This window comes from Macrosteles quadrilineatus, unplaced genomic scaffold, assembly GCF_028750875.1.
Source record: "Macrosteles quadrilineatus isolate MER2022 unplaced genomic scaffold, UCM_ALF_1.0 Scaffold_3__2_contigs__length_128488019, whole genome shotgun sequence".
NCBI classification, from domain to species: domain Eukaryota; kingdom Metazoa; phylum Arthropoda; class Insecta; order Hemiptera; family Cicadellidae; genus Macrosteles; species Macrosteles quadrilineatus.
In genome coordinates, this window is record NW_026542596.1 from 32,427,320 (window position 1) to 32,442,256 (window position 14,937).

The window sequence follows — 14,937 nt, forward strand, 5'->3', positions numbered from 1 at the left end:
ATGTGTCATAGGCCTTATGTCAAACCTATTATTAATACAAAATTTTGGTGCAATCAAAATCTTAATATTTTTATAATTTTTAAAATGGCGGTTGATTATGTGCACAATTTTTTTCCATTTAAAATACCATGTATTTTTCTTATAAATGTAATATATTTATCTATTCTGATTAAAATTTCAAATTCCTCATGAGGCAAGCTTTTTTTGATATGCAATATTAAAATACAATTTAAAAAAAAAAGTTTCAAAGCAAACATATTTTCTAATTACTCAGAAACCCTTGCAAACACCCAGTGGTGCAATTTAAATTAAGTAATAACTAAGTAAAGCATCAACCTAACATCCAGAACCTGCGGATTGCAGAGGGCGAGCCAATGGTTCAGTCACGTCCAGTCGTTATGTAGAAGACTACATTTACACGCTTCCGACAACCCAATAGCTATTGCTTCGGCTGAGAAACGAACAAAGATTGGGTTCCTTTGATTGGTTTTCCACTCAGTTTGAAAAATCTCCTCGGAGAAAACCCGAGAAAAAGTAACAAAAAAACTTTTATGCTGTATTTTTTTTAAACTGAGTTTAAAACACCACGAGAAATTATCATCCAAGTTGGCCAAAATTACTCGATGAATCTAGCCAGAGGATTTTGATAGTTAAAACTAAATAAGATAACAATAAAATGACTAGTAATTTTCGATTTTCCTGTAGCTATTGGTTATCTACATATGCATAATTAAATGTCAAATGCAGTTGTTTACCGTGTTTACCTAAATGAATCTATATTACGTTTAACTGTTGTGATTTAATTTAACCTTTCGAAACGATTAAAATTAACAACAATTATTTTAACATATTTAAGTTCATTCATTATACTCTGCTCCGACTTCGCTTACAGTGTTGTAGTAGGAGTAGGTCAATGTAGGGGTGGAACGTTACGGATTGTCATTTTGTTTACTTTTAGCTAAACTCGTAAATAAAAATAATCATCACTCCCAGAGCTCATTATTTTCCTTAATCACCGCTGCATCTGAAATGATTTAGTCTAACATACATCGTGACGTGTTCCGGGCGATTTATGTAGAAAAAACCGTCACAGACTTTTTGTCACCGCATTTTGTGGAGGAAGACATTTTCAACTTTTATCTTTCGCTTGACATTCCACTGTCGTTTTTGCAAGTGTGACGGGTTTTAAAATGTTTAGGGTTTATTTAGAAGATCATAAAAAGAATGTGAGATTTGCTTGATGCGGATGTATATAATGAATCGCTTAGTTTTTCAGAATTGTATTCTGTATTTTATTAAATAACGTAAAGGTGAAAGGAATGTATAGAAAGATTAAAGCCATTACTGTTACTGTTTACAACCATTAAATAATTACTGTTACTGTTTACAACCATTAAATAACAAAAACATCTTTAAATTTTCAGTCGTCACTTGATTATTTTATTCAAACTTATTTAAGAGAGTCATCGTCAACTTCTACAAATTCCGATTTAAATCAGATTTTAAATTGCCCAAAATATGGTTTGATATTGTTACACTAGTACACAATGAGGTTTTGTTCCATAAATTTTACCAGTTTATCCAAGACATTTCGTAAATTAACTTACTTTGTTAAAACCTGTTGATCTTTTACGTTACACCACAGTTATTTATTAGCTAATAAATATGTGGCATAAAAATGCAACATATCTGTTATATCTGGAGGTACGAGTTAATTCATGTTTTTGTAAATAATCTAGTACAATTTCTCTAGTACGGGATTGTATCAAGTTGTATCTTTAGCAATAATTTGTTTCCTATGAATTGTGTTACATACAGGGTGTCCTGTAAGTAAACATCCAAACTCTGGAAGCTAGTTTCATGGGTCACAGTTAAGAGAAAATCATGAATGAAACTTTTTCTAAAATCGCTTGTTTAAGGTTGAGATATTGGCCATTTTGTATTTTTCACATAAACACTTCTACGTCACATAAATCATTCTACTGTTCCAACCAATCTTTATGGTACTTGGCAATGTTAAGGTTGAAAAGAACTATGTTAGAAAACTACAATTAACCTGGCCCCTACTCAAAATTTCTAAATCACGGCCTTTTAAAGTTTTATGATTTTTTTGCTAATTTAATGAATAATATCGAATTATTTTGTATTTAAAATAATTTTTAAAAAATCAATTTTTTATTCAAGTAAGCGTGATAATGTTTGAGAATTGAAACATTTCACCAAGTTTGAATGTTTAAGGGACACTCTGTTTAATTTATATTTTCTTAATTCCACTCTGTATATTTTATGAAAAAGGCCTTATTGTTCATATACACAGCGTGCAATATCCATCTTGTGAAGGTAGATGGAAACAAACCAAATATACAGAAAGTAGAATTTGTTTTTACTCTATACAAAAGTATATTTATAGCTATTTCCTGTTAGAAAACCATGCAAAACATGGAATTAATGTTACCTAAACGCTTTTCTTTAGGGTCCATCATTCACCATTAGCCTAATATGCTTTAACTGAGTTAATTTTTTTATAATTAAGCCAACAGCCATCTACACACATACTACACTATTTACAAAACTGTAACATACTGTGTTGCCCAAAACATTCCATCTGGTGGGTTCCAACCCGTTGCAGAATTAAAGAACGAGTTGTTGAAAACAACGCACCCAGTAACAAAGACGTACTGGACAAAACACCCTGAGGTATAACTCATTCTTATAACGTTTCTGATTTCGTCCCATTAGATTTTCATTTGTATCAAGTCATGAAAGAGTTGCCAAGGTATTTTAATGATGTGTTATAATTTTTGTTTTGGCAATTTCTCGAGTTCGGACTCGTGATAGCGAGCTGTAATACTTAATATTGCGTTGGATGACTTCCAAAAGGTTAGTTATAGGTTTCAAAATTTAAAAAATGTAAAAGTTTATTTAAAAGAAATGTTTTTGTTACATTGAAACATTTATTTTTAGCTCATTAAGGTATTTGGAGTGTTGAAAATTCAAATACAGTATGTGCAAAACATATACCGACCAGATTAGTTAAGTAATATATTACGTAAGTTTATTGGTAGCAAGTATCTCATGGTTATTATAAAATACGGTTTCTAAAAGGGGTTTCCAATAATATGTAACAATGGTAGAAACAAATTAAAGATTGTCTGTTTGCAAATGAAACTTTTTATCAAGGGTGACTTGTTATTTGGGTCTTGTTATTTTGGTTATACTACTCTATATTTTCAAATAAAAGCAAATATGCAAGTAAATCTAATTAAAAACTAACAAAATTACAGTAATGTAGTAAACTTTGCACCATCGAGTGAAAAAGATGACTCTGTGTTATTTTTATGCCAGCTAACGCCGTTATGGTTTTTCCATAATTTTCTGGTAAAGGTGCCCCCAATCCAATGCTCGTTATCCATTATTAAAATAAACTTCCATGAATGTTTATTCCAAATTAAAATTATTTTTTTGTATTAATAAATTGAGGCACTTTTAATTAGAATCCTAAAATTGGGTGAAATAAAAATATATTTCTTTCATACTATTGAAAAATTCTAAATCGATGAGCTTAAGCTGTCCTTAGAGCCCCAGAGAGTGGAGAGTGGGGGAGGCGGAAGGGGAAGATATATTACGGCTAATTAAGGGACAGAAATCAGATAAGTGCTTTAAAGTCTAGTTTGGTGCTCAAGGAAATGTGATCCAAAACTCATTGAATGCATCTACAAAACAATTGAAGAAATATATGAGTATTCAATAGGCCTAGCCTCAAAATCTACACTTTAATAATACATTTAATGTCCTATAATAAACTTAATATTTTAAAGCAATTGTTACAGCAGGCTAACATTAATACCAGTTGGTTTTATTTAAATAATTTTAAGACCTCAAAAGACGGTTAGGAAAACTAAAAGGACAAAATATTTTAAAATTTCAAAATGTGTTGTGATTTTCCTATGTGCCTATCTTTTCCAAGAGAAAAAAAAACACTAGTGTTATATGTTTTCATACAATACAACTATTTATATTTACAATTCTAAGTAGTAATATCAAAGAGAGTATATTATCCTTAATCTGTGGTAATACCAATAGTCAATGGTAATATATAATGAATTTATCCAAACGCCTGATTATTACATTTTTTTAACTTATCAAAACAAGAAACTACAAACAGCAATAACTAACAATTTCTTGAAAAAAATTAAACCAACTAAAAAATAAAATTTACGATTGAGATTCGGTAAGATATCTACGTCAATACGTAGTATAGACCGTTTTCATTTGCTTACCCTTATAAAAAGTTTTCTTTTACTGATCACCAAGTACTTAACTTATCTAGTCAATCTTTATGCACCGGGATAGTACAATATTGTTATATTAAGAAGTAGTTCTGTAGTCGTTATTAATAACCAACATAAATAATCCAACTCTACCCAAGTAAAAACACTAAAAAATTATTACTTTGCGTATTTTTTTATTTAGTACACAATGTTTTCTCCATTAAAAATACAATTTGTAATAATTTGGGTCGTACAATAATTTCCAAACATTTTTTTAATCCTTAAACTAGATTTAAGATATGTTCGAAAACAGCGCATTTCTCACAAATATCTTTTGTAATATACTGAAGTTTGCAATGAGTTTCAGTCATACGCATTTCCAGCAGCTCTACTTAAGATTTCCGCAAGCGCTTTTAGGGTGGAAAAAACGTTTATAAGAGGAAATTCTTTTCGTGATTTATAGTAAAAATCTAAAATAAAAAAATGAGTTATTTGCAATATATTTTCTTGACCCCTGCTGTTTATGAAGTTACACAAAGAATTAATAATTTTTTAAAGTATAGAACAAAATTAGTCGTCAGTGGGCATTTTATTAATGTTTCTTTCATGGTATAACGATTATGAATTTTCGTAATTGAGATTACAAGAATTTAAGCTTTAATTTGTTTTAGACTATATTTTGTTTTAACTTTTGTTATAAAGACCATGATTTCCAATAGTTTTCAAACTTGCCTTGCGATATGTTAAGTAAATGGATTTTATTTCAATACAAACGAAACCCAATTTTACCGGCAACACGACCTTAAAAGGTTTATAGTTGCTGACCTTCCACCCCCTTAACAATTATGAACAACTGTCACCATCATAAAAGTTTACGACAGTTAAAATCAATTTTAATTTTCGTGAATTTAATTGCTACACTGCAAAACTGACACTGAATGCCAGTTTGTTATCTTGAGAGAAGACTTTACTGGTTAAACAACATTCAAGGTGATAAAGTGACGAAGATAAAGTTGCGAGCCCCGCCGCTAGGATCGCCACTCGTCTATCCCAGACAACAATCGATAAAAGTGCTTCTAGTCTCCACCGCTAGGGCGCTCTTAAATCCAAAATGGTGGATAACTAGCAAATATTAGCTTTGAAAAGACAATGTTAAAATGAGATAGCTCCACGCAACTCTTATACTAAGATATTTATGTGACGTAACAAGTTTGAAAATCCCATTTTTGTGACATTATTAGCAAAAGGCATCACTATCTTTTTTTAATTAAATAAGGTTATCATTAATAAAATGTAGGATTTTATGTATTAAGGATTATTGGCTCGTCAATGAACATGATTTAAAAATGACTTCAGTGATTTAACACTCTTATATACAAAATGCCGGAATACTATGTCCAATGTTTAAGATTACTGAAGAGATTACTACTAAAAGAGGCACTTTTGTTGGAAATAACAATATATTATAAAAAAATTAAAAACACTCTAAGCTATGTCAAAAAAGATTTAATTACTTACCTAAATGATATTTCGGTACTTAAATTATGTGAATACATTCATGCAAATCATTACTGGTATTAAGGAAGAACATGACTACAATAACTTTTAATACATTTTATAATACATTAATTACATAGTTTATATGTTAGTACCAGGAGAGCGAGCTTCACTTGGATTACATTAAATATTAAATTTATTGGATAAGTTATTTAGATAAAACAAGGTATGGCGATAACATGGGCCCACTTTTAAGGGCTGTAGCAAGACCCCACTACACTACTGTACTACACTACACTACACTACTGTGCTACACTGAAAATAAAAGTGCGTCCGTACACGTGCTTTTTAGAGTATATGAGATTTACCATAAAGGTAACACATTGCCTTACAAATTTGATTGTGGCTAAAATTATTATAAGATTTAAAACTACCACAACAGTCTAATTCATAAAATCCACTTGCGGGCATCGCTGGCAAACATAAAGACTGCTGGAAGTTCTGCCAAAAGGACTTAGGCAAAGTGAGAACTTGTTTTTGTTGCTGTAAGAGACTGGAATGCCCTGATGAAAGTTCTTGCTCTTCTAACTTTGATTTCACCAAATTCCTGTATATCGTTCCAAGTGTGTCTAGCAAGCTGTAAAATTTAAATCGAAAGTATATGTCAAATGTGCTAGTTTTAATGTGAGTAAAAAATGTGCGAGCTCAAAATAAATTAATAGTCAATTAGAGGTCTTTTTATGGACTACTCTTTATATTAATTCAAAGTAAGAAAATGAAATAGATTTCGGCACATTGGGTTTCACGTTCGGGCATCGTATTGCAACGAAGTATTGCCTTGAATATCGCCGGATTTGTTAAACTCGTCTGTAATAATAGAAATACAGTATTTTTCTTGGAAATCGGGAAATACATCATGTTCTTGTAAAAACATCTTTTCTAATCATTAAGCTCATTTCACTCAGGCAAAATTTATGTGTTCAATTACCCTTCACAATCATCAAGATCTGGTTGGGTTATGACAATTTTTATGTTTAATTTTTCATACATTTCTGAGCAGTTTTCCGGCACTTTGAGCAGAATGCATAGCCTTTGAGAGATTCACATGGGAAGTTGACCTTATAAAGAATATTATGGAAGAGAAGGCCCCTTTAAATTTGAAGTAATTTGGAACAAGATTAAGAAGGTTGGGAATGAGATTCGTACAGAACTGTTTTTCACCTTACCACTTAACCTTCTCTCAAACATTTTCTCCTGTTCAATAAAAATTGTATGTTCATTACAAACGGTATCTAAGTGATAATGCAGCAACCCACTATATAAGCCTAGCCTGGACTGTCGTGAAAAAGATTCCGAGCTATATCTTAGTGTCCTAGGATGTTAAAATAAAATAAACGTTACAAGTCAACTGAAATACTTTCTCCCATTAGTTTGGAATAAAATTGAACAGTCTACTTGTTTTATTGGCAAAATTTTCAAACCAATGGTAATGAGTAAGTGAAGGGAGTAACTATGTTCACAAAAGTGCGATGGCATTTGAATTAACAGCACCGAGGCTGTGCCATTTTGTTCAAGGTTAAACGCACAACTGACTAACTTTTATCATAATCGTTGAACATTAAGAAAAATCAGGTTTTCCGTAATTTTAGGGGTTTTTATGGAAAAGTTCCCGTTGAAAATAAATCCCAGAAAAATTTAGTTGTTATTCCCCCCAGAAGAATAAAAATACTCCTTTAGATAATACTACGTTGTATCTAAAGGAGTATTTTTATTTTTCTGGGGGGAATAACAACTCAATTTTTCTGGGGTTTATTTTCAACGGGAACTTTTCCACAAAAACCCCTAAAATTACAGAAAACCTGATTTTTCTTAATGACACTAGTCCAGGACACAGTATGGCCCCAGCACTCGGACACTCCCCAACTAGAGGCGTGGCTCTGTCGCTTCTGTTCTGTTACATTACAATGTTCTGTCTGTTCCAGGACACAGTATGGCCCCAGCACTCGGACACTCCCCAACTAGAGGCGTGGCTCTGTCGCTTCTGTTCTGTTACATTACAATGTTCTGTCTGTTCCAGGACACAGTATGGCCCCAGCACTCGGACGCTCCCCAACTAGAGGTGTGGCTCTGTCACTTCTGTTCTGTTACTTTACATTGTTCTGTCTGTTCCAGGACACAGTATGGCCCCAGCACTCGGATACTCCCCAACTAGAGGTGTGGCTCTGTCGCTTCTGTTCTGTTACATTACAATGTCCTGTCTGTTCCAGGACACAGTATGGTCCCAGCACTCGGACACTCCCCAACTAGAGGTGTGGCTCTGTCGCTTCTGTTCTGTTACATTACAATGTCCTGTCTGTTCCAGGACACAGTATGGTCCCAGCACTCGGACACTCCCCAACTAGAGGTGTGGCTCTGTCACTTCTGTTCTGTTACATTACAATGTTCTGTCTGTTCCAGGACACAGTATGGCCCCAGCACTCGGACACTCCCCAACTAGAGGTGTGGCTCTGTCACTTTTGTTCTGTTACATTACAATGTTCTGTCTTTTCCAGGACACAGTATGGCCCCAGCACTCGGATACTCCCCAACTAGAGGTGTGGCTCTGTCACTTCTGTTCTGTTACATTACAATGTCCTGTCTGTTCCAGGACACAGTATGGCCCCAGCACTCGGACACTACCCAAACAGAGGTGTGGCTCTGTCACTTCTGTTCTGTTACATTACAATGTCCTGTCTGTTCCAGGACACAGTATGGCCCCAGCACTCGGACACTCCCCAAACAGAGGTGTGGCTCTGTCACTTCTGTTCTGTTACATTACAATGTCCTGTCTGTTCCAGGACACAATATGGCCCCAGCACTCGGACACTCCCCAACTAGAGGTGTGGCTCTGTAGCTTCTGTTCTGTTACATTACAATGTCCTGTCTGTTCCAGGACACAGTATGGCCCCAGCACTCGGACACTCCCCAACTAGAGGTGTGGCTCTGTCACTTTTGTTCTGTTACATTACAATGTCCTGTCTGTTCCAGGACACAGTATGGCCCCAGCACTCGGACACTCCCCAACTAGAGGTGTGGCTCTGTAGCTTCTGTTCTGTTACATTACAATGTCCTGTCTGTTCCAGGACACAGTATGGCCCCAGCACTCGGACACTCCCCAACTAGAGGTGTGGCTCTGTCACTTCTGTTCTGTTACATTACAATGTTCTGTCTGTTCCAGGACACAGTATGGCCCCAGCACTCGGACACTCCCCAACTAGAGGTGTGGCTCTGTAGCTTCTGTTCTGTTACATTACAATGTCCTGTCTGTTCCAGGACACAGTATGGCCCCAGCACTCGGACACTCCCCAAACAGAGGTGTGGCTCTGTCACTTCTGTTCTGTTACATTACAATGTCCTGTCTGTTCCAGGACACAGTATGGTCCCAGCACTCGGACACTCCCCAACTAGAGGTGTGGCTCTGTCACTTCTGTTCTGTTACATTACAATGTTCTGTCTGTTCCTGGACACAGTATGGCCCCAGCACTCGGACACTCCCCAAACAGAGGTGTGGCTCTGTCACTTCTGTTCTGTTACATTACAATGTCCTGTATGTTCCAGGACAGAGTATGGCCCCAGCACTCGGACACTCCCCAACTAGAGGTGTGGCTCTGTAGCTTCTGTTCTGTTACATTACAATGTCCTGTCTGTTCCAGGACACAGTATGGCCCCAGCACTCGGACACTCCCCAACTAGAGGTGTGGCTCTATCACTTCTGTTCTGTTACATAACAATGTTCTGTCTGTTCCTGGACACAGTATGGCCCCAGCACTCGGACACTCCCCAACTAGAGGTGTGGCTCTGTCACTTTTGTTCTGTTACATTACAATGTCCTGTCTGTTCCAGGACACAATATGGCCCCAGCACTCGGACACTCCCCAACTAGAGGTGTGGCTCTGTCACTTTTGTTCTGTTACATTACAATGTCCTGTCTGTTCCTGGACACAGTATGGCCCCAGCACTCGGACACTCCCCAACTAGAGGTGTGGCTCTGTCTCTTTTGTTCTGTTACATTACAATGTCCTGTCTGTTCCTGGACACAGTATGGCCCCAGCACTCGGACACTCCCCAACTAGAGGTGTGGCTCTGTCACTTTTGTTCTGTTACATTACAATGTCCTGTCTGTTCCAGGACACAATATGGCCCCAGCACTCGGACACTCCCCAACTAGAGGTGTGGCTCTGTCTCTTTTGTTCTGTTACATTACAATGTCCTGTCTGTTCCAGGACACAGTATGGCCCCAGCACTCGGACACTCCCCAACTAGAGGTGTGGCTCTGTCACTTTTGTTCTGTTACATTACAATGTCCTGTCTGTTCCAGGACACAATATGGCCCCAGCACTCGGACACTCCCCAACTAGAGGTGTGGCTCTGTCACTTTTGTTCTGTTACATTACAATGTCCTGTCTGTTCCAGGACACAATATGGCCCCAGCACTCGGACACTCCCCAACTAGAGGTGTGGCTCTGTCTCTTTTGTTCTGTTACATTACAATGTCCTGTCTGTTCCAGGACACAATATGGCCCCAGCACTCGGACACTCCCCAACTAGAGGTGTGGCTCTGTCACTTTTGTTCTGTTACATTACAATGTCCTGTCTGTTCCAGGACACAATATGGCCCCAGCACTCGGACACTCCCCAACTAGAGGTGTGGCTCTGTCACTTTTGTTCTGTTACATTACAATGTCCTGTCTGTTCCAGGACACAGTATGGCCCCAGCACTCGGACACTCCCCAACTAGAGGTGTGGCTCTGTCACTTTTGTTCTGTTACATTACAATGTTCTGTCTTTTCCAGGACACAGTATGGCCCCAGCACTCGGACACTACCCAAACAGAGGTGTGGCTCTGTCACTTCTGTTCTGTTACATTACAATGTTCTGTCTTTTCCAGGACACAGTATGGCCCCAGCACTCGGACACTACCCAACTAGAGGTGTGGCTCTGTCTCTTTTGTTCTGTTACATTACAATGTCCTGTCTGTTCCAGGACACAATATGGCCCCAGCACTCGGACACTCCCCAACTAGAGGTGTGGCTCTGTCACTTTTGTTCTGTTACATTACAATGTCCTGTCTGTTCCAGGACACAATATGGCCCCAGCACTCGGACACTCCCCAACTAGAGGTGTGGCTCTGTCACTTTTGTTCTGTTACATTACAATGTCCTGTCTGTTCCAGGACACAGTATGGCCCCAGCACTCGGACACTCCCCAACTAGAGGTGTGGCTCTGTCACTTTTGTTCTGTTACATTACAATGTTCTGTCTTTTCCAGGACACAGTATGGCCCCAGCACTCGGACACTACCCAATCAGAGGTGTGGCTCTGTCGCTTCTGTTCTGTTACATTACAATGTTCTGTCTTTTCCAGGACACAGTATGGCCCCAGCACTCGGACACTCCCCAACTAGAGGTGTGGCTCTGTCGCTTCTGTTCTGTTACATTACAATGTTCTGTCTGTTCCAGGACACAGTATGGCCCCAGCACTCGGACACTCCCCAACTAGAGGTGTGGCTCTGTCGCTTCTGTTCTGTTACATTACAATGTTCTGTCTGTTCCAGGACACAGTATGGCCCCAGCACTCGGACACTCCCCAACTAGAGGTGTGGCTCTGTCACTTCTGTTCTGTTACATTACAATGTCCTGTCTGTTCCAGGACACAGTATGGCCCCAGCACTCGGATACTCCCCAACTAGAGGTGTGGCTCTGTCACTTTTGTTCTGTTACATTACAATGTCCTGTCTGTTCCAGGACACAGTATGGCCCCAGCACTCGGACACTCCCCAACTAGAGGTGTGGCTCTGTCACTTTTGTTCTGTTACATTACAATGTTCTGTCTTTTCCAGGACACAGTATGGCCCCAGCACTCGGATACTCCCCAACTAGAGGTGTGGCTCTGTCACTTTTGTTCTGTTACATTACAATGTTCTGTCTTTTCCAGGACACAGTATGGCCCCAGCACTCGGACACTCCCCAACTAGAGGTGTGGCTCTGTCACTTTTGTTCTGTTACATTACAATGTTCTGTCTTTTCCAGGACACAGTATGGCCCCAGCACTCGGATACTCCCCAACTAGAGGTGTGGCTCTGTCACTTCTGTTCTGTTACATTACAATGTTCTGTCTGTTCCAGGACACAGTATGGCCCCAGCACTCGGACCCTACCCAAACAGAGGTGTGGCTCTGTCACTTCTGTTCTGTTACATTACAATGTCCTGTCTGTTCCAGGACACAGTATGGCCCCAGCACTCGGACACTCCCCAAACAGAGGTGTGGCTCTGTCACTTCTGTTCTGTTACATTACAATGTCCTGTCTGTTCCAGGACACAATATGGCCCCAGCACTCGGACACTCCCCAACTAGAGGTGTGGCTCTGTAGCTTCTGTTCTGTTACATTACAATGTCCTGTCTGTTCCAGGACACAGTATGGCCCCAGCACTCGGACACTCCCCAACTAGAGGTGTGGCTCTGTCACTTTTGTTCTGTTACATTACAATGTCCTGTCTGTTCCAGGACACAGTATGGCCCCAGCACTCGGACACTCCCCAACTAGAGGTGTGGCTCTGTCACTTCTGTTCTGTTACATTACAATGTTCTGTCTGTTCCAGGACACAGTATGGCCCCAGCACTCGGACACTCCCCAACTAGAGGTGTGGCTCTGTAGCTTCTGTTCTGTTACATTACAATGTCCTGTCTGTTCCAGGACACAGTATGGCCCCAGCACTCGGACACTCCCCAAACAGAGGTGTGGCTCTGTCACTTCTGTTCTGTTACATTACAATGTCCTGTCTGTTCCAGGACACAGTATGGTCCCAGCACTCGGACACTCCCCAACTAGAGGTGTGGCTCTGTCACTTCTGTTCTGTTACATTACAATGTTCTGTCTGTTCCTGGACACAGTATGGCCCCAGCACTCGGACACTCCCCAAACAGAGGTGTGGCTCTGTCACTTCTGTTCTGTTACATTACAATGTCCTGTATGTTCCAGGACAGAGTATGGCCCCAGCACTCGGACACTCCCCAACTAGAGGTGTGGCTCTGTAGCTTCTGTTCTGTTACATTACAATGTCCTGTCTGTTCCAGGACACAGTATGGCCCCAGCACTCGGACACTCCCCAACTAGAGGTGTGGCTCTATCACTTCTGTTCTGTTACATAACAATGTTCTGTCTGTTCCTGGACACAGTATGGCCCCAGCACTCGGACACTCCCCAACTAGAGGTGTGGCTCTGTCACTTTTGTTCTGTTACATTACAATGTCCTGTCTGTTCCAGGACACAATATGGCCCCAGCACTCGGACACTCCCCAACTAGAGGTGTGGCTCTGTCACTTTTGTTCTGTTACATTACAATGTCCTGTCTGTTCCTGGACACAGTATGGCCCCAGCACTCGGACACTCCCCAACTAGAGGTGTGGCTCTGTCTCTTTTGTTCTGTTACATTACAATGTCCTGTCTGTTCCTGGACACAGTATGGCCCCAGCACTCGGACACTCCCCAACTAGAGGTGTGGCTCTGTCACTTTTGTTCTGTTACATTACAATGTCCTGTCTGTTCCAGGACACAATATGGCCCCAGCACTCGGACACTCCCCAACTAGAGGTGTGGCTCTGTCTCTTTTGTTCTGTTACATTACAATGTCCTGTCTGTTCCAGGACACAGTATGGCCCCAGCACTCGGACACTCCCCAACTAGAGGTGTGGCTCTGTCACTTTTGTTCTGTTACATTACAATGTCCTGTCTGTTCCAGGACACAATATGGCCCCAGCACTCGGACACTCCCCAACTAGAGGTGTGGCTCTGTCACTTTTGTTCTGTTACATTACAATGTCCTGTCTGTTCCAGGACACAATATGGCCCCAGCACTCGGACACTCCCCAACTAGAGGTGTGGCTCTGTCTCTTTTGTTCTGTTACATTACAATGTCCTGTCTGTTCCAGGACACAATATGGCCCCAGCACTCGGACACTCCCCAACTAGAGGTGTGGCTCTGTCACTTTTGTTCTGTTACATTACAATGTCCTGTCTGTTCCAGGACACAATATGGCCCCAGCACTCGGACACTCCCCAACTAGAGGTGTGGCTCTGTCACTTTTGTTCTGTTACATTACAATGTCCTGTCTGTTCCAGGACACAGTATGGCCCCAGCACTCGGACACTCCCCAACTAGAGGTGTGGCTCTGTCACTTTTGTTCTGTTACATTACAATGTTCTGTCTTTTCCAGGACACAGTATGGCCCCAGCACTCGGACACTACCCAAACAGAGGTGTGGCTCTGTCACTTCTGTTCTGTTACATTACAATGTTCTGTCTTTTCCAGGACACAGTATGGCCCCAGCACTCGGACACTACCCAACTAGAGGTGTGGCTCTGTCTCTTTTGTTCTGTTACATTACAATGTCCTGTCTGTTCCAGGACACAATATGGCCCCAGCACTCGGACACTCCCCAACTAGAGGTGTGGCTCTGTCACTTTTGTTCTGTTACATTACAATGTCCTGTCTGTTCCAGGACACAATATGGCCCCAGCACTCGGACACTCCCCAACTAGAGGTGTGGCTCTGTCACTTTTGTTCTGTTACATTACAATGTCCTGTCTGTTCCAGGACACAGTATGGCCCCAGCACTCGGACACTCCCCAACTAGAGGTGTGGCTCTGTCACTTTTGTTCTGTTACATTACAATGTTCTGTCTTTTCCAGGACACAGTATGGCCCCAGCACTCGGACACTACCCAATCAGAGGTGTGGCTCTGTCGCTTCTGTTCTGTTACATTACAATGTTCTGTCTTTTCCAGGACACAGTATGGCCCCAGCACTCGGACACTCCCCAACTAGAGGTGTGGCTCTGTCGCTTCTGTTCTGTTACATTACAATGTTCTGTCTGTTCCAGGACACAGTATGGCCCCAGCACTCGGACACTCCCCAACTAGAGGTGTGGCTCTGTCGCTTCTGTTCTGTTACATTACAATGTTCTGTCTGTTCCAGGACACAGTATGGCCCCAGCACTCGGACACTCCCCAACTAGAGGTGTGGCTCTGTCACTTCTGTTCTGTTACATTACAATGTCCTGTCTGTTCCAGGACACAGTATGGCCCCAGCACTCGGATACTCCCCAACTAGAGGTGTGGCTCTGTCACTTTTG

The 14,937-nt window shown here is 40.4% G+C and overlaps 1 protein-coding gene across 2 annotated transcripts in view; it reads left to right on the top strand.

Annotated features, from left to right (window-relative positions):
* LOC128989864 (dorsal-ventral patterning tolloid-like protein 1) overlaps positions 1-14,937 on the top strand; it is a 189,417-nt gene that overhangs the window by 84,434 nt on the left and 90,046 nt on the right. The gene's annotated exons all lie outside the window — the stretch shown is intronic.